This window comes from Piliocolobus tephrosceles, chromosome 18, assembly GCF_002776525.5.
Source record: "Piliocolobus tephrosceles isolate RC106 chromosome 18, ASM277652v3, whole genome shotgun sequence".
Classification (NCBI taxonomy): Eukaryota; Metazoa; Chordata; class Mammalia; order Primates; family Cercopithecidae; genus Piliocolobus; species Piliocolobus tephrosceles.
The window spans coordinates 34,704,640-34,731,099 of NC_045451.1; the positions used below are offsets into that span (position 1 = coordinate 34,704,640).

Here is a 26,460-nt window from a genome sequence, read left to right on the forward strand (position 1 = left end):
TTGTGGTGGTGATGGTGGTAGTGGTGGTGGAGTAGTTGTGGTGGTGGTGGTGGTGAGGGTGGTGGTACTGGTGGTGCTGGTGGCCGTAGTGATGGTGATGGTGGTGTTGAGGGGGTGGTGGTGGTAATTGTGGTGATGGTGATGGTGATGGTGGTGGTGGTGATGGTGATGGTAACTGTGGTAATAGTGGTGATGGCAGTGGTGGTGGTGGTTGTAGTGGTGGTGATGGTGGTAGTGACAGTGGTGATTGTGGTGGTGGTGGTGGTGATGGTGTTGGTGATAGTGATAGGGTGGTGGTGAGGGGATGGTGGTAGTGATGGTGGTGGTGGTTGTAGTGGTGGCGATGGTGGTAGTGATGGTGGTGGTGATTGTGGTGGTGGTGGTGGTAATGATTTGGTGATAGTGATGGGGTGCTGGTGATGGTGGTTTTGGTGCTTGTGCCAGTACTGATAGTGGTTGTAGTGATTATCGGAATGCTTCTGGAGAAAACAATAAGAACTTTTAAGTAGTTTGTTGTAAAATTCTGAGGCTGTTAGCTTTAGCCCTTGCAACTGGCCTCTAAGGGGAGAGCAGGGAACTCATAATGCACTGGAAGGGAATCAGGAGACCTGAGCTTGTCTTGGAATCCAGGTGAACTGGGAGGCTGGGCATTTGGGATGTGGCCATCTGCAGTGCCACTCAGGAGTTCTCTTTGTGAGCAAGGCCTGGCCAAGCAGATATATTTATATACCAAGCAGGTGGCATCTTTCACTGAGGGACTTGAGAAGTGATAGGTGAGACTCTACCTCCTGAGTCTGGCCTTACCCAGGACCCAAGTGTTGTCTATCTGCTAAGGCTTCCTGGAAATCCACTGTTAGCTTCTCATTTTAGGTGCTTAAGCATTTCATTTTCTGTTTGAAATGTTAATTTTCTACTTTTGAAAATTCTTTAGGGGGATTGACGATACTGGGAGGCTCCTAGCAAATTCTCTGTTCCTGATGAAAGTCTGTGTCGATTCTGATTATGAAAAGCCCCTAATGAGCAATCCCGATCCATATCTCTCAGAAGGGGCAGCATATTAAGTCCTGCCCTCCTTTACATGGATGGATTCCTCACATCTGGTAAGGTTAGGAAGATGGGACACATAGGGGCGCTGGGAACAGGAAGGAGAAATGAGGTGAAGACAGGGCAGGAGAGGAGTAGGTCCTGTAAACACATCACCTGCCAAGGTGAGCCAAATGGGAGTCTGCTGGACTATGCACACACTGTGTCCAGGATGAAGCCTCCTGGCCCATTTCACCTGCTTTGGTTTCCTTAACCTGCTGCCTTAACTAGCCAAGGTCTTTGGTATCAGACCCACTTCCAGAAGAGCAGACAGACCACTCCCCAGAAACCAATGATACGTAATAATAATCACAATCTTGTCACACACTACAAACAGGGGCTTTGTATTGCACTCTACAGTTCACAGGTACTTTCTTATCAACGCTTTGATTCAATTAATTTAATTTTTGCAAGAGTCCCAAAAATAAGGTATTATTATATTTTCCATTTTGCATATTTGGAAATTGAGACTCTGGGCTTGCCCAAGGTGATGCAGATAGTAAAGCCGGAATTAGACACTAAGTGGTATATTCATTTATTCACCAGTGGATTAATGCTCACCTGCTCTGTCCCAGGCACTATGGTAGGCACTGAATAATACCAAAAGCAAGAAAAGATGTGACCTGGGCCCATGGTCTTTCTGGTCTGGGGATGCCTAAGGATTCTATTCTCTTTTTAAACGTCACTGTACTTCATAACAGCAAAAAGTAACAAGTGAAAATGTGGCAGCAGATAATGAAATAGGATTATTTTAGCTCAGACCCAAGAACACTAGAATGTTAGCAGTCTGGGGCTATTCAGTATATGGATAAATAGCTTCGAATACATCAATATAATTTTTTTCTGACCCAGCACATTAATGCACAACCAAATTGATGATAATTGCAGTAAAAAAAGGTTAAATTATGCTTGGCAAGTGTTATTTGTCTGACAAAGGAATATGTAATAAATTTTGAAAACACTTTTATCAATGATTATTGAAAAATATATCAGAGTTGAAATATCAGCCCTTGAGCAAACTCATTTGTGTACCTGAGGCATTGCTGTGCAATTGGGGCCCAGCCCCATATACAGTCCAGGCACCTTCACTCTGGAAAATGATGTAGTTGGGCTGGCTGGTATATTCAGTTGTCTCCGCATCATCCTTGCATGAGCCAACCCTGCCCGGACCTCCAGACCTCCAGAGCCAGGGGCTGAAGGCACACAAATCATGCAGGAAGAGTTGGCTCTAAAGCTCCCTTCCTCTTGCCTCTGGGCCTCCACACAGTAAGTCAATCTGGGACGTGGAAGAAGTGCAAAGATGCCTCCTGTTGGAGGGGTCAAAGTGAGACCATTTATCTTCCCTCGGTAAAAAGGTGTTTGTAACTCCCTATCAAGGGTAACTCATCAATCCTTGTATGAGACAAGAGCTTCATTAAAAATACAATTTGAATTAATTTTGTGTGTATGCTTTTCTGACTCAGAACTGGGTTGGTTTTGGCTTTTCATGGGCAAGGTGATGTGGGAATGGTCATTCCCTGAGAGTCTATACATTGCTGGCCCCTCACCCAGGGTGAGCCGTTAAATTGAGTGTGTGTGTGCTTCCATCCCGAGGACTGGCAAGGGGCATTGCAAAGTTGATTGAAATATTAACATGAAAGCACTTACAAAGATGAGCATCTATGTCTTCCCAGGCACATTCCAAGTGATTTTCTGGAATCTCATCATTGACTCCCTCAGGCTCCTGAAACCATTTTCCTCATTGACAGCTGTAGGGATGGGAATAGGAGAGTTGTGTATAGACTTGGGATATGCTGGCTGTGAGTCATGGAAGGTTCCATTGACCCTGACCAAGAGTCTTCTTTTTACACAACTTGCTAATTCTAGACATGAAATTCCTGGATTCCCTCATGAAGCGTGGGCAAGAATTTAGCCAATGATGACTCAAGTTGACACTTCCCAGGAACTCTGCACCCTCAAATGAGCTTCTGGGAGAGGGAAACACATCAAAGCAGAGGCGAGGGATGGGAGTAAGTGGCACCAGACTGCTACAAAGCCTTTTCTGAGACATATTGATGACTTGGTGTAGCACCTCTCAAATGCCTTGGCCAGGGTGAGAGCTCCATCACAGCAGGTTTTAAGAAGAGGTGTAATGACCCACCAGTTATGTACAGTGAGATTTTCTACGCTATATGGGCCATTGAATACATGACCTTGAAGACTTCATGACCCTCGTAATACATCACAAAATGTGATAGATAGAAAATTAGATAGAGATTGAGTCAATACTTAAAGCCCACTGGACACTTAATGTCCGTTATTTAACAACAGACATTTGAAGATATCAGTTTCCATCCTGCTTTCCAAAAGTCAGGGCACCTGACTTCTAATCTCTGTTCTATCTCTAATAATAATCACATAGCCTTAAACAAATTTCTTCACCCCTGGATCCTTGGCTTGCTAATCTTTAAAATGGAGACAACAATGGCACCTTTAGTGTTTGCTAGATTGCTGGGCTCATGGTCCTCTTGAGGTTAGGGACAAAGGCCTCTTGCTTCCCCACTTCTCCAGATTCTCACAGTGATGAAGGAACAGTGTGGATTCTTGATAGTAAGCTGAAATATGGTCATGAATGGGAGTGTGCTGAAGAGAGGGGAACAATGAGAAAAGCTTCTATAGCAAGATGCTTCTATAGGAAGGAAAAGCTTCTATAGGAAGATGGATCTACTGTCAGGTCCCTTCTAGATTTAAAGACCTACAATGCTGCATTGAAAGGGGAGTATGGGGGTGCGTATTGCAGTAAGACTAGGTTTATTCGCCTCATCATTGCCACCCTCAACTGTTACTGAGTAACCTTTGTTGAATCCTTGTGCTTCTTGGGACAAGACTTTGTGCTTTATCTATCTTCCAGAATGAATTTAAGAATCAAATGAAACTGTGTGCACAACACTTTTCAAATGCAGACATTAACACTTGATAAATACTCTGAATTTAATCTCTGGGGTAGTTTTTTGGTTGACTGCAAAAGATTTACCAGTCTCCAAAACCATTTTCTTCAGCTGCTTTTTCTACACCCAGCAAGTTACACAGTCTGTATTAGCTATATCAGTGGTTCTCAAACTTGAATGTGCATCAGATTCTGGAAAGCTTGTTGAAAACAGATTGCTGGTCCCCATCCTCAGAGTTTCTGATTCAGTAGGTTGAGTGTGGGTCCCAGGAATTTGGATTTCTAAGTTCCCAGGTGATGTTGCTGCTGCTGGTGGTTCTAGGGCTATACTCTGAGAACCACTGGTCAAATTCTTTGATGCATTTAATATTTACATAGACTTTTCATGTCTTGATTACTTCCAAGATATCTCATAGTATGTCTGTGAGATGAGCAGAAGTCAGGCAGTCTTAGGGATATCCTATAAATATACAGACTAAGGCCCAAAGACTGGAAGTGATGATGGCTGGAGGGCCTCACAGTGAATCAATAGTCAAGTGGTAATAAAACCAGGATTTTTCTGGACATCCATTTCAGTGTCTTTCCCATTGGGGTGGACTGCCCCCTACTGGCAGTCAATTGTGGTCACTAACTACCCCTCTAATCACCCCCAAACTTAGGCTGGTGACAGGCTGCAAGGCTGCCCTTGCAATTCAGTGTCATGAATGTCTTCTGGTACCTGGTGCTTGCGAGGCATCTGTTTCTTTTGGTGGAAGGTGTGAATTGAGGAATGAATTCTCACTTTCTCAGATTCTTCAGCTGGAAACTATCCCATCTGTCCCTCTGCAATCAGTAAGCACTGTGCTGGCAGCACTCTGCAGGGAAGACAGTGCCACCACTCACATGGCTTTTCCAGACCAAACTGGAATCAGGCTCCTTTGAGTCCTTTTCTCCACTAAGCTTTATTCTTGGCCTGCAGAGCCAGCTTTAGCAAAGAATCTTGCTAAGCCAGTTTATCAAGAATCTACTCTTGATATCCAATCAAACTCTTCTTCCTCCATCCTCGATCTCTAATCAAGTTCCTCTTCCCCCTCACCCTTGACATTCAACGAAGTCCCTCTCAGCAATTTTTCATACTCCCTCACCCTGCCCACTGGCTGTAAATCTCCATTGGTCCCTGTGTATGGGGAGTTGAGTTCAGTCTCTCTCCTATTGCAATAGTCTTGAATAAAATGTTTTGCTGCCTTTAACACATGTCCAGTGAATTATTATTATTTCCAACACTAAGAATATACTTCAGGTTCCTCTTTCTGTGCCCAACCTGGGTACCAAGGGGTAGGTATGTTGGTGTCCTCAAAATTGCCCTGAAAACTGAATGATTTGTCACCCCAGCTATGAAGCCTCAGCCCTTGAGTTGATTGGGAATTTATTCACACCCTTCTAAAACTGCTTTTGCCAACATCCACATCTGGAGGCCCTGCTGGCCCTGGGTAAGAGGCCAGCAATGTTTCAACCTTTTGCCCATTTACCCTTTCTCACACTCTAGGAAAACCCTCATTCTTTTCCACCTGCTGAGAGGTCTTGTGGTTCCCAGGTGAGGCCAGAGGCGGACTGGCGGTGCCGAGAGCTTGGAGGAGGTGAGTCGGGATACTGCTGAGCCCTTCTAAGCTGCCCAACCAAGAAGGGTAGGAGGTATCAGGAATGGAAACCAACCAGTGAGCGCTAAAAACCCAACAACAAGCACTTAGTCCTGCCAAGCCGCAGAGAAAGGCTCAGTCTTTGGGCAGTATTGTTTTTCTTCCTCCCTGCTCCCTTTCCAGATTCACAGCAATCTTCTCTGGGCTGAGCAGGTTTGTCTGCTGCCGTTACTATGGCTGCTGCTGCTCTTGAATGCCTGTGTGTGTGTGTGTGTGTATGTGTGTGTGTGCGCGCGTGTGAGCGCGCACACGCGGGCGAGAGCGTGTGTATGAGAGCGTGTGTGCGTGTTTTCTCCAGAGTGACTGGTTTGTGCTGTCATCAGCCGTTGTTTTGGTAAATGGCGAGTTAAACAGATATATCCAAGCGTAAAATCTAAAAAATGTTCCCTCTGGGCGCCTGGGGGGTGTTGTTTGAAATCAACTACATATCAATTGAGCGGCGGCGAGCGGATCCGATGATAAATTCCAGTCCACAGACGCCTTATAAATTACATTTTTTTGTTCGCGATCTTGCCTCATCTCAGCTCCCCAGAGGCCCTTAGACTGAGAACTATGATTGTGTTGGAGAAACGTTTGCTCAGCTTGAGTGAGGCCATTAGCATTGCATGTGCCAGTCCGTCCCTGCGCTCCCCCCTCCTCCCCCTGGCCCCCCCCCCCCGCCCCTTTAACAAAATACAATATGTGCCTGGTAATTTTTCTGTTCATTATCTCATTGTTTTCTGTAAGTACAAGGTTAGATTGAATTACTGCGGGCTCCGCCGTCTATTTGTAATTCTCCTTCCATGCCGAGCTGCTAATGAATGGGCAATTTAGTCAATTCTTTGTAACGGCTTCTTCTGTGCGTCAGCCACTTAATTACTCTGAGCCTTTCTCACTGCTGCTTTATTGCACGGAAAGTCGGGGCTGCTTTGAGGGCTTGGCACAGGGATCTCCAGCTTCCAAAAAGGAAAAAAAAAAAAAAAAAAAAAGGAAAAATTGTCAGAGGCAACCAGAATTCTGTATTCTTGCTGCTTCCTGGGGTGGCTGGAGAAACACTCTGTGCCCTCAGCCCACACATCCCCCGTTCCGTCTGCACACAGGGTTTATCTTCCTCCTTCTTTGCTGACAGTTGGCTTAATCCTGGCTGTGGCAGTCACTGTTGGGTGGCAGAAAGGCGCAGGCTCCTCCACAGAGAACCGCATCCTAGGGGAAGGTCCTGATGTTTTAAAGCATTATTATTATTAGCCTGATTAGTATGCCACCTTTCCCCCTTGTCAGTATCTCCAAATCATAGCCAGAGGTCCCATTCTGTGACATCCAATGTTTCCTCTTTGCCTTAATATAGAGCACCTCACCCTTGTGACACAGGGAACTGGATGGGGGTGTTTATTATCTCCATTTAACAAAGGGAAACAGCAAGTCCAGGCAGGTGAAGGGACTTACTCGGGTCGATGAACCAGGAATGGCAGAACCAGGACTTGCATCCAGATAACCCAAGATTCCTGTCCTTTTCCCATGCCATCCTTCTGCCCAAGGGAAGACTTAAGAATATTGTCCTGTCACGGAACTCAAGTGTGCCAAGGTGGAAATAGAGTAAGTTGGCTTTAAAGGGAGTGAGACAACTCTGGAAAGGGAGGAGACTTTCCAGTAGTGGCTGAGGGGCTAAAAACCCCCAAGGAACTGGGAACTCATTAAATAGAACATCCGTTTTCAATGCGGCACCTTTGGATACATCTGTCATGCTACCAGGATATTTCTATGTGGCCCAGAGTTATTATAGATACACGTATAATTTATTGTCCAAACTGGGACATGTCTGAAAGTGAAATGAGGCAGGATCATGCTGGAGCCACAGGAGTGAACTGAGACTGTCCGGGGCAAGCTGGGTCGTATGGTCACCAGACCCAGGTAATGAGAATGTGTAAATGCTGTGTGGATAGCGTGTCTTCAGACCCGACTTACTCTGATGATAATACTTAGAGGGAGTCCCACCAGCTGGATCCACCCCGAGTTTACAGCCATTCCCTGTGTTGCGCATTGCAGTGATGTATATGAGCTACAGGGCATCTTTACCCAAATCCAGAAAGTGATGGATTCCACAAACACTGAGTGAGCACCCACCTAGGTAATAGAGACATAAGAATGAGAAGGCAAGGTTTCTGGCATTTTGATCCGACTGCTCTAGCAGAAGGAAGGTAAATGGTTCTCTAAATGTCACTAATCTCCCCAGATAGCCTCCTGAATGTGCCGGGCCCTTGCTTAAAAAGCTATTGTCTTCCGCTGGGTTCTGGCTCACTCCTCTTCATCCTTTGGATGTCCCCGTAAATGTTGCCTCCTTCAGGAAGCCTTCCCTGATCTCCAAGATTATATTAGGACCCCTTTTATTCTATTTCATGACATCGTATACTTTTTAATCTTCATTACTTACCACAACTATAACTAAATTATTTATGCAGTTGTGTGTTCAACGTCTTTCTTTCCCCTCCCCCATTCAACCTTGACCTGTCTGTAAAAGTACAGAGCCTGGCACATAGATCTAAAAAAGTCTGTTAAACTGAACAGAGCCAGCCACTTTTCTGGGTCAAGCTTTAGTTGCTTCCTCTGCCAAAAGCCTTCCTGGGTTGCTGCAGCCTGTTCACCTGTTCTAATCTCTCTTTTCTGAGCTCCGTGTAGCTCACACAGTCTGCAAGCATCACAACACTCTCGATTCTATCCTGGTTGCACCTGTTTTCTACATCGAACTTCAGCATTCTGAAATCAGTTTAATGGGCTGAGACCAGGAAGAGGAGGAGGAGTGGAGAGGAGAGGAATAGAAGCAAATGGTGGAAAATACTGGGATGCATCACACTTGGTAAAGTGAAGGATTATGTCAGGAAACTCATTTCAGTTATGTCTGTGTATACACATACACATGCACACACACATGCACACATATACATGTGTGGTTGGTCACAGTGTGAGAAGTGTGTCTTAAACTGAGGCACAGTCCAGAAAAGTTTGCCAACCCTGCCCAAGAATGGCATTTGTGTGAGTTTGTTGGGAGGAACTAAGTGGGCCTCTGACACAGTGGTTGCTCACCCCTACCAGACTTTCCTTGCCCAAAGATCTAGGTGGAATCAGGTATTGTACCTGCCTCTCACCTGTGTACACCTCCAGAGAAAGTGAGGGCTTTAAGTGCCAAGGTTCCCCAGGTGGCCTCTCATGCCTATTTCTCTGGCGCTTGCCCGTGCCTTGGGTCTCCGGGGCGGATGGAGCTGCCACATCCTCTCCTGTGGGCTTCTTCAGTAGTGCGGGGTCTCTGCTCCACCTCTGGCAGGGTCTCTCCTCCAACAGGCAGCAGGTCCCCCACCTCTCTGGTTTCTGGTGTCCTCCTGTGGGCCAGACAAGCCATTTTCTCTTTCCTCCTCTCTCCTGTCTGCCGTGCTTACTGACATATTAAGGCTTGCTGTTATTTTGCCACCCTGAGCCTCAGTTTTCTCATCTGTCACTGCATCCTCATAGGATCTTGGAGATAATTCAGTAGCAGAAAGCACATGTGAAGGGACTGGCACAAAGAAAGCACTCAGCAAGCCCTCCCTGCCTCCACCCCTGCTTCTTTCTCTCCCTTCCACTGCAGCAGGGCTGGGGTAGGAAGTGGGCTGAGGGGTTAATGTGGTGCAGGGCTGGGGTTGCTCTAATGCTTTCTGCCGTCACAGTCTAGTTCTGTGTGTGTTCAGTGTCCTCCTAGGACAGGACCATGGGCTCTGCATGGAGGTGGTGGACTCTGAACACTGCTGGAGGAAATAACGTAGGATCTTCACTTTTAATACACATGGGTTCAATTTCTATTTCACAGGAAGTGGCACCAGGGGCTCTCCCAAGTCAAGGGGCTTTCAGATCCTGCCCTTGAGTGTTTATCAGCTAAGCAGGCTCCATGACCGTGGAAATGGAAGGTTGAGCACAAACCCCTGTCCTCTTGGAGCTTTCATCCTACAGGTAACAATGGTGATAGAGCACTCCTGTGTGCTGGCCTTTGTTCTAAGCCCTATTTATAAAGTAACTCATTTCATCCTCACAACAAGTCTGTAAGGTGGGTGTTACTTAATCTTAACTCATTTCAACCTCACGACAACTCTACAAGGTAAGTGTGTTAGTCTGTTTTGTCTCACAATAAAGACATACCTGAGGCTGGGTATTTTTTTTTTTTTTTTTTTTTTTGAGATGGAGTTTTGCTCTTGTTGCCCAGGCTGGAGTGCAACGGCGGATCTCGGCTCATTGCAACCTCTGCCTCCCGGGTTCAAGCGATTCTTCTGCCTCAGCCTCCTGAGTAGCTGGGATTATAGGTGCCGCTGCCATGTGAGGCTGGGTAATTTATAAAGAAAAGAGGTTTGATTGGCTCACGGTTCTGCAGGCTGTACAGGAAGCATGATGCCAGCATTTGCTTGGCTTCTGGTGAGGCCTCAGGAAGCTTACAATTGTGGCAGAAGGTGAAGGGAGAGCCAGTGCATTAAATGGTGAGAAACGGAGCAGGAGAGCAGAGAGGGAGGCCCTAGACTCTTAACCAGATCTCTCGTGAGCTAACTGAGCAAGAATTCACTCATCACCAAAGAATGGTGCTAAGCTGTTTATGAGGGATTCACCCCCATGATCCAAACACCTCCCCCCAGGCCCACCTCCAACATTGGAGGTCACATTTCAACATGAAATTTGGAGGGGATAAACATCCCAACCATATCAGTGAGTGGTGGTGAATGCCCGTTTTACACATGAGGAAAGTTGTTATAGTTCAGAACTCCTGTAACTCTCCCAGGGGTACCTAGGGAATAAGGCAGTAAAACTCAGGTTCAAACCTGGGCAGCCTGGCTCCAACACAGAGCCCAAAGGGAAGGCACGGACTCCTTCAATCACCTTTCAGACAGAATGCAACACTTCAACTCAAGTTGTTTTGGAAAACACCCTGGCAAAAAGCATGTATCCTGGTTTTTAAAAAGTTCATTTCCTCTGATGCAATATTGGGACTTCAAGAAGTTGAATGAAGACCACATATTATAGAGGGAAAGAGAGAAAACTTATCTGCCAGCAAAAAGGTGCTCAGGTCTCATTCTGAACACCAGTCAGCCTGAGGTGGCCCCTCTCCCAGGCCCCACTCACCTTGGATACGTTTCCTATGTAAAAATAAGTATGTGGTCTGTCTGTCTGCTTCCCCACTAGATACTCTGATTAATGAGGGTGGGGACTCTGTTTTATCAACCACTGAATCCTTACACTTAACAAGAGACCAGCATACATTGAACCCTTAATAATTATCTATAGAAAGAAAAGGTGATAATGGCTAAGTCTACATGGTGTTGCCTGTAAAATTCTTTTTTTTTTTTTTTTTTTTTGTTTAAGATGGAGTCTCACTCTATCGCCAGGCTGGAGTGCACTGGTGCGATCTCAGCTCACTGCAATCTCTGCCGCCCGGGTTCAAGCTATTCTCCTGCCTCAGCCTCCTGAGTAACTGGGACTACAGGTGCGCACCACCACACCCAGCCAATTTTTGTATTTTTAGTAGAGACAGGTTGTTGACCAGGATGATCTCGATCTCTTGGCCTCGTGATCTACCTGCCTCAGCCTCCCAAAATGCTGGGATTACAGGCGTGAGCCACTGTGACTGGCGCCTGTAAAATTCTTTTACCTTTGCTGCATGTTTACAATTTTTCAAAGTAGAACGTTGGGGGAAAAATAGAGTAAACAAAGGAAATATATAAGCATATTATAATAATTTAAAACATGTTTATGCATGTGACAAAATGGCAGGAAACAAACTAAGATGACATCTGCAAAAATGTATGTGGAAAAAATGGTAGAAGAAAATATTAGGTTTTGCGAGTTTGCCGTTACTTTTAATTAGAGTCCCAATATTGCGTCAAAGGGAATAAACATTTAATTTGCCATTAAAAGTAATGGCAAAACCGCAGTTACTTTTGCACCAACCTAATACATAGAATTTTAGTAAGAGTTTGGGATGGCACTGTGCATGATTTTAACATTTCACTTTTCTTGTATTTTCTATATCTTTGCAATGGACATGTTTAACTTTCATAATGAAATCAATTTCTTTTTGTCTGCTATGAGTCCTTAGCCTGGGTTTCTGTAACAAAACAATAGGTCCCATTTTTAGCAAACCCATTGCATGAAAACCCGGACAGACTTGGACTCCATAGCAGAAATCTGTGCTTTACGGCAGGATTTCCAGCCTTGCTGCTCTCCGAGGCCAGTCCTCTGAAGACGTGACCGAGTAAACCAGTCCCCATGGCTGATGTCAGGTGGTGGCAGCCCCAGCCTCCTTGACTTAGAAGAAGTTGGCCCCTCACCAAGAGGGAGTCAGCCTTCCCCTCTTTGTCTCCCAGGTTTGGAGGCTGCAGAGGCCCTGTGGCCTTCAGCTGCCTCTCACACAAGGGCACAGTGCCCTGAGCAAACAGGTGACAGATAGTCCAGCTCTTTCCCCACAGAGGCCAACTCTCACATCCCCTGGGAGAGGTGCATGCCAAGAGACCCCATCCAAGCTGACCTGGCCCATCAACAATGCCACACACCTCTGCCTCTGCCTCTGCCCACACCTCAAACCACCCTCATCTCCCCAGCTTGGCCACGGTGATGGAGTCTGCTGAAGACCCCCAGAGCAGTGGTTTTCTGTGACTACTCCCATGTAGCCACCACTCTCCAAGTACCCTGCCCACCAGCCTCTCCATACTGCCCATATCCCTAGTACCCAGCCATGGGCCTCAGACACGTAGCAATGAAAGAGACCAATGCTGATGTCCTGCCAGGAGGGACTTTGCAACGCTACTGGAAGCTTCTGAACTGCTGTTTCTGACCCAACTCTCACCAGCAGTGCTCTTGAGCAAGTTTTAAAATCTCCATGGGTGGCAACTTCCATCTTTCAAAAGGAACTAACATTTATTAAGCACCTATAATCAGTCAGAGGCTATGCTGTGAGCCCAGTTAATTCTCACCTGATATTTTGGGGTCTAATTATGATCTTCATTTTCCCAGCGAGGTAACTGAGGCTCAGGGAGGTTAAATAACTTTAATAAGGTCAAAACTCCTAAGTGACTAAACCCAGATTTCAGCAAAAGTTCTAAAACTATAATTGTCAAACAAATGAAAGGAATTATGAACGTTTTGAACCTCCAGGCACTCTCTTTGACAATACAATTGGAGAGCTAGTTGTCAGTGGTTCACATCTTACTGGGAATTAATAAGAAGGATTTCTTCCCTGACCACTATCCAGTATGCAGTTATCACAGGAGGGAACTTAGCAGTCATTTACATTATAATAGGAATTAATCAGAAGGCTTTCCACTTGACAGCTGTCCAGGACGGTGACTAGGAACAAAACACACTTCCACTAACTTCTCTTTGTGACTAAGGAGTGGATTTCTGCATGTGATTTCAGATCATTGAGAGAACCAGGAGTGTTCACTTCCCACCCAGTGGGACTAGGAACTGGGAAACTGCCTGGAATCCGACCTCTAAATCCAGTGTGGAGCAGAGAAAGCAGCTGTGGCTCCCAGGCCAGGATCTCTGGGCTGTGTGACCTTGGGCAGGCCTTTCTTCCACCCTGAACTCCAGTGTCCTCTCAAATGAAACCTGGGGGTTCGTCCAGTGTCAACTCTATGGTTTCATATGTTAGTGCTGGTATTGGGCTCATCTCAAAGTGAAGGGTTTCCACCATGCCCTTAAGAAGAATTTCAGATGTAGGATGGCATTGCGGGGCAGAAGGGTGGGTCATCTCCTCACTCTGCACTTAGGGATGACCCTGAAGGAGAGATTCAAAAGTGCTGTCACTCACTCATTACTGACCTTGGTTACAGCCTGTCCCTTCTTGCTTTGAAATTAGCTATCTCCCTGTCTCCTGCATGAGACCCTGGGCTTTTGAAAGCAGAGGCTACATTTTATCACCTCCAAACCCTCAGCTTCTTTCATCATGCCTGGCACCATGATGCTGCAGTTGCTCATTGCAGGTTTGGTGAATAAATGAACAAAATAATGGAATTTGTGCCTATAGAATTAATTTCATAAGGCTTTATCTTACTGAGGAGATACCACTCTGGAAGCCAGAAGACACAACTTACATTTGACCGCGGCTCTCATTTTCTACCCCTTCCCTTCAACCACTTACAAGAGGCAACACCCGCTTAATAGACAGAAAAACTGAGACCCAGATAGGACACATGACTTGGAATTTTACTTATGCAAAGCAGGAAGGGACCAGAGATTCTCTATCATCTTTTAGATTCCTTAATGTTATACATGAGGAAATTGAGGCCCAAGAAGTGAGGCAATGATGACAGGAGGTCCCACAGCTCAGCAGTGGTATGGTGGAGACAAGATTCCAGCTCCCAAATCATAGTCTAGAGCCACTTAACACAGAGCTCAGGCAGCCCTGGTATACAGCTCCAGGTTCCCATGGCAACTACGTGGAACAAACCATCTTCTTTGGGTAGCATTGATTAATTCTTTATATTGCTTTTCTCTTTCTTTGAGGGGAGGTATACCCTTCACTCTCCCTACACAGACTCATTTATGAAAGAGAGAGATTAGGATGCCTTCCAGAAACAGGTATCCAGACAGTAAATGAAGATCCTGGCTGATAGAGGCCTGAGAAGGTCTCAGGATTTGCCAGTGCCTCTAAGTAGAATTAGTGACAGGGAAAAAACCCATTCTGTGATCTGTTTGGAATTCCTTGGCTTATCATTGACACCCATTTCTGCACATCTCTTTCTGAGTAGTAACAGCCCTTAACCAAATGAAAATATGTGACAGGGCCCTGGCAGTTCATGCTTTCCAAGAGGTTTTTACTGTATTTATTTCATTTGATTCTATGGTGTAGACAGGGCAGGTATTGCCATTCTACACATGAGGAAACTGAGGCCCAAAGAGGTGAAGTTCACAGCACTAGTGTAGAATTCCTCAGCAGATGAAATTGTCCTTGTCTGAAAAGAGGCCAAAGAGTCAGCACCTGGGAGGTGTCAGACACTTGCGAGATCCCTGGATAGCTCAGTGAGGGCTCAGCCACGCAGAGATGGAAAGGGGGCCTGTGAGGGGGCAGACAACAAACAACTCACTAAACTGAGATCCCCACATGTTGTTGGAAATTCCATGGAGGAAACACATGGAGGAACACCTTCAGGATGGCTGGGAATGTAATTCTAAGAGGCCAGCATTTCATTTAAAAACCAAATGGTAGGAAAGGGGCAGTACAGGACGAGAGAGAAAGAGACATTGCTTGGTGGAAGCAGCAAGCCCTGAAGTACCAGCACCCTGAGAGGATGTGGTTCATATCCCCAGGGGAGAGGAAGGAACCCAGTGAGGGACCAGTGTGGAGTAAGGAAGGGAGGAGAGGATCTGGGGGTGAGACTGGACGAGTAGACAGGGGCCAAAGTATTTCAGGCCTTCTAGGCCAGGTAAGATGTACACATACTATCAAATGCACATTTACTCCCTTATATGCAAACATATGGGCATCTGCACACCCAACCACACATATGCACATACATGTGTGCCTAACATGTTCACATGTGAGCACTAACTCACATACATAAACTTACCTGAAAATGCATGTACACACAGAAGCACAACTCTCTTACACACATTATCATCTGCACTTAAGCACACCTGCTCACCTATCCACACTGATTGCACCCACATGCACATTCATATCCACACAAAAGCACACACACACATTCTCTCCTGCGCATGCATGCTTTGTTTCATAGATGCACACATTTCTACGTGCATGCACACTTGCCCACTCACACATAGGTATTCACACGTGCATGTGTACAGCCTACAAGAAGCCCAGCTCAGACAAGCTCTCAGCCACAGATAAACTTCTCTGCTGGTTGGTTATAATCTTTCATAGGAACTGACATGTTGATAGCCCCAGTTTTTCTAGGAAGTGACCTTCATGCCGGCTATTGATTTCTAGTGACTATCAGGCGCCTGCCACTGGAGTGACAGGCCCAGTCAGAGGTCAGCCCTTAAATAAAGCTTCTGGATTACTAAGCACCAGCCACTCCAATGAAAATGGAAATTGGCATCCCTGGCTCCCTTTTATGTGGAGTGTTTCCGCTGATGGACTTTCAGCTCTGGGTGACCACCTGCCCCCCTCTCCCAGATCCAGGGTGCTGTGGATGCCCACAGGTGTCTGTTTTACCAGGGAACTGGACCGAAGGCTGTAGGCGGTGACAGCTACCATGGCCTAAAGCTTCCTGGATTCTGCCTTCTAGCAACATCTGGGGCTGTCCCTATAAGCTTGACATTCAAGTAACAGGCAATTACTACAGGTTCCAAGACCCACAGGTGACCGGCTTTGTGATCTTGGGCAGGTGGTCTCATCTCTCTGGGCTTTGGTTACTTCCACCATTTCTGCCTCATCCACACATGCTTGTTCATCTCCTTCCATTTCACAAGGCTGGAATCCAAATAAATGAAGAGGAAGTGTACAAAGTTGTATACGAAACAGCACAAGAAGATGATGCTACTAGCATCATCTTAAAACATTTTAAAAATATCACAATTGTGAATTATAAAATTCTACTTAATTAAATCACATGTTTATTTGATGATCCAGGTAGCCCCTCTGGTTGCTGCAGCATCTTGGGGTCTCGTGGCAAGCAGAAGTTACGGGATGGGAAAGGGCTGAAGGAGGCTTTGCCTTTTGCTTCTCCTGACGGGAACACAGATAGAGTTCCCACTGCTTCACCTGGCATTCGGGACTTGTGACAGCCTTCCAGCTGATCACAATCAAATGTAACAGCCAAACACCACCCCTGAAACATACCCTGTGCTTCTACTCCCATTAGTACCTACGCCCCCCACCAACACTGTCCACCCTCGTGGCTTCGCCCTGAATGCACCTTCTCTCCCCTCTATCTGTGTAAGCACACCACCCCCAGCCTAGCCTACAATCCTCGTCGTCCTTGCAGCCTGCCCAGATGACATAGCTCATACAATCCAGGAATCCACGAATAGTCCTTTCTCCTCTTTGGCTTTGGGAAGTGCATTCAGCCTTCCTTCTAAATAAGGCTGGCAATAATTTTCACCTCAAATATAGATTTACCACAACAAAAACCCTTGTCTTGAATAATGTGGATTGGAAAAAGCAGAAAGGGCTGCCAGCTGCCAGCTTCCTAGTATTCCTCCAGTGCAAACATCTGTGCCTTCCTGACTCTACCTGTACATCTAATGACCTTTCTGGCCTGTGTGTTCCTTTGGAACAGGGGTCATAAAATGAAGTTTGCATGTCTTGAAGGGAAGATAAGCAGAAATTAGAAATGTCATCAAATTAATTATTTGGCAAAGGAAGTGATTTGTTTAACAACATCAGGGAGGCAAGAGTTGCTGGTGGAACCTGAAACTCAGATAAATCACCCATATTGAAGGGAAGAAGCCCAAGCAATCTAGGTGAGTCCATCAGCCAGACCCTTAGCCACAACTTGCACCAGAGCAGAACCAACTGGGGACGTCTTGGCCTGAAAGGCAGCAAGGGGGCATGCAATTCAGGGAAAGGGGTCAAGAAGAATTCAGGGTCGTACAATTTATATGTGTGGTTGGACCACTTTACTGGCTTATATATAACTTAATGCCTACTCCAGATTCTACAAAACAAATCTGGGGACAGGCACTCTGGGAATAGGCTTGTTTTACTTAACAAGCACAGAAGATATTCACGAATTTGTCACTTACTTCTAGAGAGGGTTTAAGGCAAGTTATAATTAAAGACTTACATGCAATTGTTAAAATAGCAGTAGCAACCACTTGACCACTTTCCTATGTTTTAAAATTCAAATATTTCACTTTTATAGAGATGGAATCTCCTAGCTTATAGACTGATTTAAAGGGCTCTACCATACCCCACCCAGCGAGTTCTACACCAACCTAGTAAAGTGACTGAAATGTCATAGAGTGCACTGGTTTGATTTTTCTCCCTAGGGATCTTTTACAATGTAAGCATCCCTGGGAGGGGTTCTAACTTTCTCCCACCACCCTGGGTCCTGTGGGTCAGATGTTGTTATGGTGCAAAGGGGTTGCTCCAGGGCACAGAAAGGGGAGCTCTGGGGAAGATGGGCTGTGGGGAAAAAGAGGCCCTGAGTAACGTAGTGGAAATAGCGGGAGGACACGAAATCAGCATCCTCTGCCGTAGGTCCAGTATGCCACCATAGAACATTCAGGGCCCCACATGCCATGTTTGCCAAACCCTTACACTGAGAACAAGGACACAAGGCCGCAGCAATGTGCAGGAGACTTCAAAAACCAAACCAAACCAAAACAAAACAACAACAACAACAAAACTGGATTTTAAACCTAGCTTAGCTCTCACTTCTCAGGCCTCAAGAAAATCACTTTCCCTCTCTAAACTTCAGTTTCCTCATCTGCAAAGTGGGGTCAGGAATTCCAACGATACAATAAATGGTTGCAATGATTAGGCAACACGGTGTTCATAAAATATTTGCCATCTGTTTATGCTGTCCCAGAAATGGTTATTGTTCGGGGGACATGCATGCCTGCCATGGTCATAGCTCAGTAACTCACTGTGCAATTGGTCTTACCTTTAGAGCTGCCCAGCAATTCTCAAAGGGGGTGAGTTTTCTCCTCCCCCAGGGGACAATTCAGCAATGTCTGACATCATTTTTGGTTGTCACATCTGGGACAGGGGTGCCACTGGCATCTAGAGGGAGGAGGCAAGGGATGCTGCTCAACATCGTACCATACACAGGACAGCCTCAGGCAACAAAGAATTATCTGGCCCCAAATGGCCGTAGTGCCAAGAGGGAGAAACCCTAAATACAGCCCCTCTCTTTAAGAGATTATTTTCCAGTTTTGTCTTCCCCTTAGTAGAGTAGCACAACAGTTCTGAAACCCTTCCATGTCCTGAGTGCCACAAAGACTCGGGGGCTGCATGAGGAGCTGCTGCCTGCCTCTCCTCACCCTGAGGCCACTCAGCCAGATGGCAGAGAGGTCAGTGGCAACCAAACATCTAATGACGTGTGACAAGTCTGGCCAGACAGCAGGCCCAGGATGGGCCCCTTCGAGGCCACTCATTGGGCAAGGGAGACTCATAAATAACAGCACAGTGACAGCCCAAGTCTTGCTCAGTGGGAGGGACGAAGCTCTGCCTGGCTCCCAGCCCCTGGGGCAGGCCTTTATGGGATAGGGCTACAGCAGGAGGGACTGAGACAGGGCTGAGGATCCCATGTACAGTGAACGTGCTGGTGAGACATCAAGGAGCCTGTCATTGGAGTGTCTGTCCTGACGGTGACTGCTTTGGCCGCATTAGCTCTATTCCTGATGGTGAACTATTTCTAATTTCTGACCTGGTGCAATTTTGGGCTTCAAAGCATTTGCCCAGCAAAGCATGTGTGATAAGAGGCAGAGTGGTAAGGTGGCAAGCTTGTTGAAAATCCAAATTTCAGTCTCAAGCCCCGCTCATTTTGCTATTTGCACTTGAGCCTCCAGCTCCTCATCTGTTAAATGGGGATGCTTGAGCAGTAAAAGTGCTAATTCATGAGACATTATGTGTGAAGCAATAAATTAGTGGAAGGAATGATGATGATGATAATGATTATGATTATGATTTTTCAACCATTTGGGAAAGAATAATTTATACTGGGAAAAAAAAGCATACCTTCTGATGCTCTAAAACTATTAATCAGTCTTTGGGTTTGTAGGCAGTTCCAAATAGGCTCTTTGCAATAATAATAGTAATAATGATACCCATTTAAACAGCGCTTTTATTTTCACATTTATTTTTCTTAAGCCTCACGTGGCTTAAAATGGGACCTGTTTCCAGTGATGCATATTCTTCTAAAATAAAAGTGAAAAAAATCGAAATGAGCTGCTGGTATACAGACCTGCTTTGCTTTTTTGTTTATGGAAGTCCTGGTTCAGATGGCACGCTAGGGCAGGAAGGCCACTGAACTGAGGCTGGTGCCTCTAAGCATAGCATTCAGCTGATTTGGGTCTCAGTTTTGTCACAAAACAGGGATAATAATTTCTTCCCAATTATCTCAGGGCTGCTGTATTAGTGTGACCATGCACGTGGATGCTTCATGATAAAGTTAAAGCATCATCCCACGAGAAAGTCTTACTACTGTGATCATTATCTTCATTATTATTGTTGATTATTCTTCATAATGATGTTTGCAAGATGGAGTTACTCCAAAGCACCATTTCTGTGAACAGTTTTTAGATACTTTCACAAAAGTCTCTGCATGCATATGAAGAAACTGACCCTTTAAGCACTCCTTCTGAAATCTAGGCTGTTTCTGAATTCTAAACAACTCCCCACCCCTTTCTTTTTATTTCTGGCTGGAAAGCTGGGCTAGAGAAAGGGACCTCCCTCCTGGCCCTTGCCTTTAACTCTTCTATAGAAATGGCTCTGTTGGCCTAAGACCTCAGATGCCAGTTTTCAGCCAGGAGCACATTTTTGCAGGGAGGGTTATAAATCAAAGCCTGGGTTCTAATGAAACCACTGACACAACTTTAACTGTAACAAAGCACACCCAGGCACCACTCAAGAGAAATCAGAGGCACAGAGCAAGTATTCCAGGCACCAGGGCACCTGGGGGGCCTTCCCCCTCCCTTTTGTCTCTCTGTCCCCTTTTCTTCCTCTTCTCTCCTACATTGCTGATTTTTCCCTGTATAATTCCTATAGCATCTCTAACTACTGGCTTATTCTGCAGCATCTTTGGGAGTCAGCCTCATGGCCAAGCTGCAGACCCTGCCATCACAGCTCCCCTAGGGAGACCCCTTTCCTGGCCCTCTCAGGGGGCAATGGGGCAGAGCCTGCACTGTTGTAGGCATCAGAGGATGGTGAAGGGCAAAGCCCTGGATTCAGGCAGGACACTGCCCTAGTCCTGGCTCAGACACTTACTGATTGATTATGCATCCTTTTTGGTGAGAGTTGTAACCTCTCTAAGACTCAGTATTCATATCTGTAAAATGGGGATAACAACAGCACCTCCCTTAAAAGGCTATTGAGTTGATTAAATGAGACAGATAAGGACCGGGAGGAGGGGGGGAACAAAGGGACAGCTGTGGCTTCAGCTGCTGAGGACCTTTCTGGTCACTTCTAGGAGCCAGCCCCTATCCAGACTGGTTTTTGTTTGTTTGTTGAGACAGAGTCTAGCTCACACCATCTCGGCTCACTGCAACCTCTGCCTCCTGAGTTCAAGTGATTCTCCTGCTTCAGCCTCCTGAGTAGCTGGGGTTACAGGCATGTGCCACCATGCCTGGCTAATTCATTAATTTTTTTTTTATTTTTAGTAGAGATGGGGTTTCACTATGTTGGCTAGGCTGGTCTCGAACTCCTGATCTCCAGTGATCTGTCTGCCTCGGCCTCCCAAAGTGCTGGGATTACAGGCGTGAGCCACTGCGCCCAGTCTGACTGGTTTTATACAGAACCATAGACAGTTACTCCCACAATTTGATTTTAGAAGACTGAAAAGGGCACATCTATTTCAAATATCTATTACTATTGATGTCATTGATTCACCGCTATCAAGTTATCTGAATTAAAAGTTATTCAAGGCCTGAAACAATGCTAGGTGCATGCAATGTGCTCTCTCATTAGCTCACCCTTAAGTGAGAGAATTAGAATTAAGAGCTTGAGGAATAGGCAGGGCTCAGTGGCTTATGCCTGTAATCCCAACACTTTGGGAGGCTGAGGTGGGCAGATCACTTGAGTTCAGGAATTCGAGACAAGCCTGGCCAACATGGCAAAACCATATCTCTACTAAAAATACAAAAATTAGCCAGGCTTGGTGGTGTGCACCTATAGTCCCAGCTACTCAGGAGGCTGAGGCAGGAGAATAACCTTAACCTGGGTAGCGGAGATTGCAGTGAGCCAAGATGGCACCATTGCACTCCAGCCTGGGTGATACAGACTGTCACAAAAAGAAAAAAAAAAAAAAAGGGCTTGAGGAATACCCAAGCTCTTAATCTCTCAACATGAAGAACTGAGTCCACGACAACAGGGCTGTCCTGCAGGTGGATGAAGTTTCTGAGCCTCATCCAGTTTGAGTTAATGCTCCGAAAGTTCTCCCTGAATCACCCAGCTCCTCCTCCTCTCCCTCCTTTGAGTTCCTGAAGCATTTACTATTTTCACCATGTTTTCAGCACTGGACAGGGTCTCCTCAATTAGACTGTAAGTTTCCTGACATCACAGAATGTGCTCAGAATTTCTTGAAATTTCCTGGAGGACCTTGTTTCATCAGCTTAGTCTAATTATGATGATCCAAGTGTTTCTAGTAACAGAGGTTTCACTGTTACTAAAACTCACTAATAACAGGTTTTTTGTTTGTTTGTTTTTTGAGACAGAGTCTCACTCTGTCTCCTAGGCTGGAGTGCAGTGGTGCAATCACAGCTCACTGCAACCTCTGCCTCCTGCATTCAAGCGATTCTCCTGCCTCTCCTGTCTCCCTGCCTCCTGAATAGCTGGGATTACAGGCCGCGCCACCACACCCAGCTAATTTTTGTCTTTTTAGTGGAGTCGGGGTTTCGCATGTTAGCCAGGCTGGTCTTGAACTCCTGACCTCAAGTGATCCACCCCCCCTCAGCCTCCCAAAGTGCTGGGATTACAGGCATGAGCCACCACACCTGGCCTCTAATAACAGAGGTTTCTTACTCACGTGGATGAGATGCCCATGGAATCTCAGTGGTTCATCTGCACTTTGACACTTCTGCTCACATTTCATGGCCAGACAGGTCACATGGTTGACAGCGACAAGGATGTATAATCCTCCCACATAAGGCAGACTAACGGGGGCAGTGGGGTGGCAGTAAATATTTTGAACAATAATACAACCTATCACAGACCTAGAATATTATTTTCTACAAAACTGTTACTCAGTAAATATTCAATGGGAATGATGAGACAAATATCCTAAGACAGAAATATTTGAACACACTTCTCTGGTCTACACTAACCAATGAAATGTTGGGGTACTGATTCTCATGGCCAAGTGCTAAACTGAGACCAAATCAGCCCTCTGGCTGCAGTGTGGTTGAGGCAGGTGAGACAGGCCCAAGGTCACCTAGGAAAATGCTGCTGTAAGGAGCTAGGACTCCTTACAGCACACTCACTCCTTACAGCACACTCACTCACTGTCCCTCTGGGAGGCAGGATGGCATCCGAAGAGGAGCTGGCGTTCCAGGATGGAAGACTTCAGCTTAATAGATGAAGACATTTCCCAGACCAAGAAACTCCCATATCTGCAGTCCCTACTCTGGGTGGCATGAAGGCAGGGGCTGGGCTGCTGTCTTTGAGGATGCCATGCAGGGGATTCCGGCAGTGAAGAGAAGATTGGTCTAGAGACCCAGGACTGACTCTTCTAGCTTTAAAAGTTTGTCCCAAACCTCAGAGGAATCTGCATTTCAATTGTGAGGCCAATACTCACTCTCCAGAACACGCAGAAGTAAGGTGAGATAAAACGTGTCAAAGACCTCAAATAACATACTGTGAAGGACCAGGGAAAGGGGATAGGCCACCCGGCTTCCTGGGACTTAAGTGGGTCCCAAAGGCCAGGCTTCGTAGGGGTTACAGGTCGGATCAGAGGATAGGAATTCGAATGTGCAAGACAAAAGCCTGGGTTAGTGCAGGGACACCTCAGGTGGTGCCCCTTCCCTTCTCTTCCCCCTCCCTCCAGTGCACAGGGTCCCAGGAAGTGAAAGAAATACAATCTGCACATGACTCAAAGGAGCTGCCGCTGCTGCCACCACCGCCTTTCAGATGCTTTCTCCAATTCAGGTTTGCATCTTATTTTCCTGCGAACTTTTTTTTCCTTCCCTTTGCCATTCTGGCTTTTGTTGATATAACCTCAATTTCTTACTGTCTTTCAAAGCCTTTATTCCCCAAATTGAGGGAAGGAATTTTTAATGTCACGCTAGGTCTCTCGCCAGGCCAGTTGTCTTTTTCCAAATCAGTCAGGTGCTCAGGGTAGCTAAGGATAGAAAGAGGCTTGGCAGACAGAGGGAGAGAGTCAATAGCAAGGAGGAAAACAGCAACTGCAACTGATGAAGGTCCCCGAGGTGATTTGCAAATCTGCTGAAATCCTGAACAAGCTTTGATTTAACCCAAGCTTGAAATGGCTTTTATTTACTGTCTATTGTGGAATAAATGACATCTCATAAACAGGCTTTATCCATTACCCCAGAATGGAGAGCATGCTGTTAGGGACATTTTATCCTCTTGATATCAAAGGAGATATGCCGGGGTGTGTTATTACAAATAGAAAAATCAATGCTGAGACACACACATCTGAAATTTCATTTTCGTCCAACCACATTTTCAAAGCTTAAAAAAAAAAAAAAAAAAAAAAAGGAATCGCTAATAAAAATGACTTCAGAACCGGAGGATTTACCAAGCCTGAGCAAAGGACCGGCTGGGACCAAGCCCAGACAGTGAATAAATCTGACTCTGTCCTGGGGCCATTTCCTGTTCTGCCTCCCAGACAACCCAGCCGGCCCAGGGCTGCTCAAAGCAGAACCTTCTCTCCCCCACTCCCAGCCTCCTTGGTCTCTACTCTAGGCCATGCCCAAACACTGTTTATGCCCTCCAGATACCACCTTGCTAGCTGTACTCAGTCCTCCCATCCCAATCACACACTACATTTGGCAGCAGACCACATGGAAAATGCCAGAAACGTCCAGAGGCCATTGCTATTTCTCCCAGGTCCCTCCCACCTGAAGGGCAGGGGCTCCTGAATCTTTCAGGTATGTGTGAAAGTGAAAAGGCCCCCATGGAGTGAGGAAGGAAGCTTAGCCATTCTCCAAGCAAAGGCTCAGTCCTGCCTCTCACTGACCTTAATGCCATTTCTGCCAACCACAACCCCTCTTTCCGAGATAAGTATGGGAGAGAAATACTTTTAGCTTTTCACAAAATTTTCTTAAAGACACCATCCCAAGGCTCCATCACATTGTGTGATCTTGTATTGGGGTGAATTTCTGGTTTAGAACCTTGTTTTTGCACGAGGCTGTAAGCTCAAGGAGGCCTGATGTTGTTCTCTTTACGTTTCTAGTGCTGAGCACAGTGTGTGGCACAGAGTAGCTGCCCAATAAATGCTAGTTGAATCCAAGAGATGTGCAGGCTGGTTGCAGAGACAAGAATGGCTGGCTAGACACCATGGAGGTTCTAGAAGCCAATCTCAGCCATCTGAAATGAAATACTTCAGTTCTTGCCTTGAGGCCCGAACTACATGGAGTTTGCTGGTTTCACACAGTCAGTCACATTTGACACGGGAATGGCTTACTGAGTTCGCTGAGGAAAATGGACCAGTAGAATTTGCTTGGTTTTAAGACCTCATGCAAGAAATCCTGACCTGCCTCCCTCCCAGAAAAAAAGAAAGGTATTGGTAAGATGTGAATAGGAATGGAGAGCTGGGCACAAACGTGTGCCCATTCCTAGAGAAAGAACTTGGCATTTCAGAACAGGCAGAGCATCAAGTTTCATTTAATCTAATGCAGTCTCTTTAGAGGTGGGGAAACTGAGGCCCAGAAAGGGGGGGTTGATTCATCGAAAGTCACACAGAAAACTGTGGCCATGTGTGGACCAGTGTTTGAAATCCCTGATCCCATTCCTGATCCCCTTGCTGTACCTGAAAAGAATCCAGAGAAAGAACATAAGCATGAAGGAACCAACGTAGCAATCATTGCAAAGGCAACCGCAGCGTTGGTCTCTTTTATCACGGTGGTTGTTTTATTTAAATAATCACGTAACGACGAATGTGTTGAAAAGCATCCACACTGTGCAAATGGTATTTTTGCTGTTTTAAAGAGGCACCACTCCTGTTTTCTCTACAACCTTTACTTGTTTGAAGGCCACTGATCAGAACTGGGACATGCTGACTACTGACGCATTTTGGGAAGAAAATTCCCTGAAAGGTGTGTCCCCTGCTCCCACAGAGACATGCTGTCTATTTCTTCCTCGAGTGTTGCATAAAGCTTTGAGAGAATAGCCTAAGCCAGCCAATACAACGGCGATTCCGCCCAAGATAGGCGGCAGTATTTAAATAAGGTTTCAATAGGAAGGAATGGTCTCTTTGGACTAGGTCTGTGATGTAGTTATCAGGAGGAGAAATTTGTAGAACCCATTACAGCGCCACTCCTTCCCCCAGGAAATCCCTTGTTTGCGGAGCATGAATCTCTCCGGCTTTGGCTGGCTTTTACACTCTGGATTGTCCTGGGTAAACATCTGTCTCACACCGTGTTTATAAAAAAGAGGCATTTGTGCCTTTGATTGTTTCAAGGTTTCTGCAGCACCCGTGCGTTCTTTCTCTCCTCCTGCCTTCCCCTACCCAGCTCACCCGCTCCTCCTGAGTAAACAATCCCCCACGTTGATTTTGGCCCCTTTTGGTATCGTAGTTCTTTGCTTTGTCCAGAACAAGGAAAATGCATACCACAACTCACCTGCTCCACCTTGAGAGAGAGAGTTTTTCATAACAAAGGCAGTATATCTTAACTGGATTATTATTATCATTTATCACACAAAATTTTTTCAAACACTTCCTCTAAGCAGAGCATTGAGGTAGATGTGATACACTACACAGAGACCCAATTCCTGTCTCAAGTAGCTCACAGTCTTATTGAAGAGTCAGCTTGCAAACATTCAACATGAGGGCTCTACCTGCATAAGCCATAGGGCTTTGACGGGGCAGGGAATTTGTCACTGTTCTTATTGTTAGTGAAACTGAGCCTCTCATCTTCAGTCCTGAGGTGGTTCAAACCCATACATGGGCCAGGCCTCTCAATTGTCTGCTCCTGGAAAGAATA

General features: G+C 46.0%; 1 long non-coding RNA gene across 1 annotated transcript; it reads right to left on the bottom strand.

Annotated features, from left to right (window-relative positions):
* Positions 1 to 6,377: 6,377 nt before the first annotated feature.
* Positions 6,378 to 26,448, bottom strand: LOC111539647. Its single transcript, XR_002730743.1, has 2 exons — positions 26,315 to 26,448; positions 6,378 to 6,880 (listed from the first exon to the last, which is right to left on the bottom strand). It is a non-coding gene; the product is annotated as an uncharacterized LOC111539647 (long non-coding RNA).
* Positions 26,449 to 26,460: the final 12 nt, after the last annotated feature.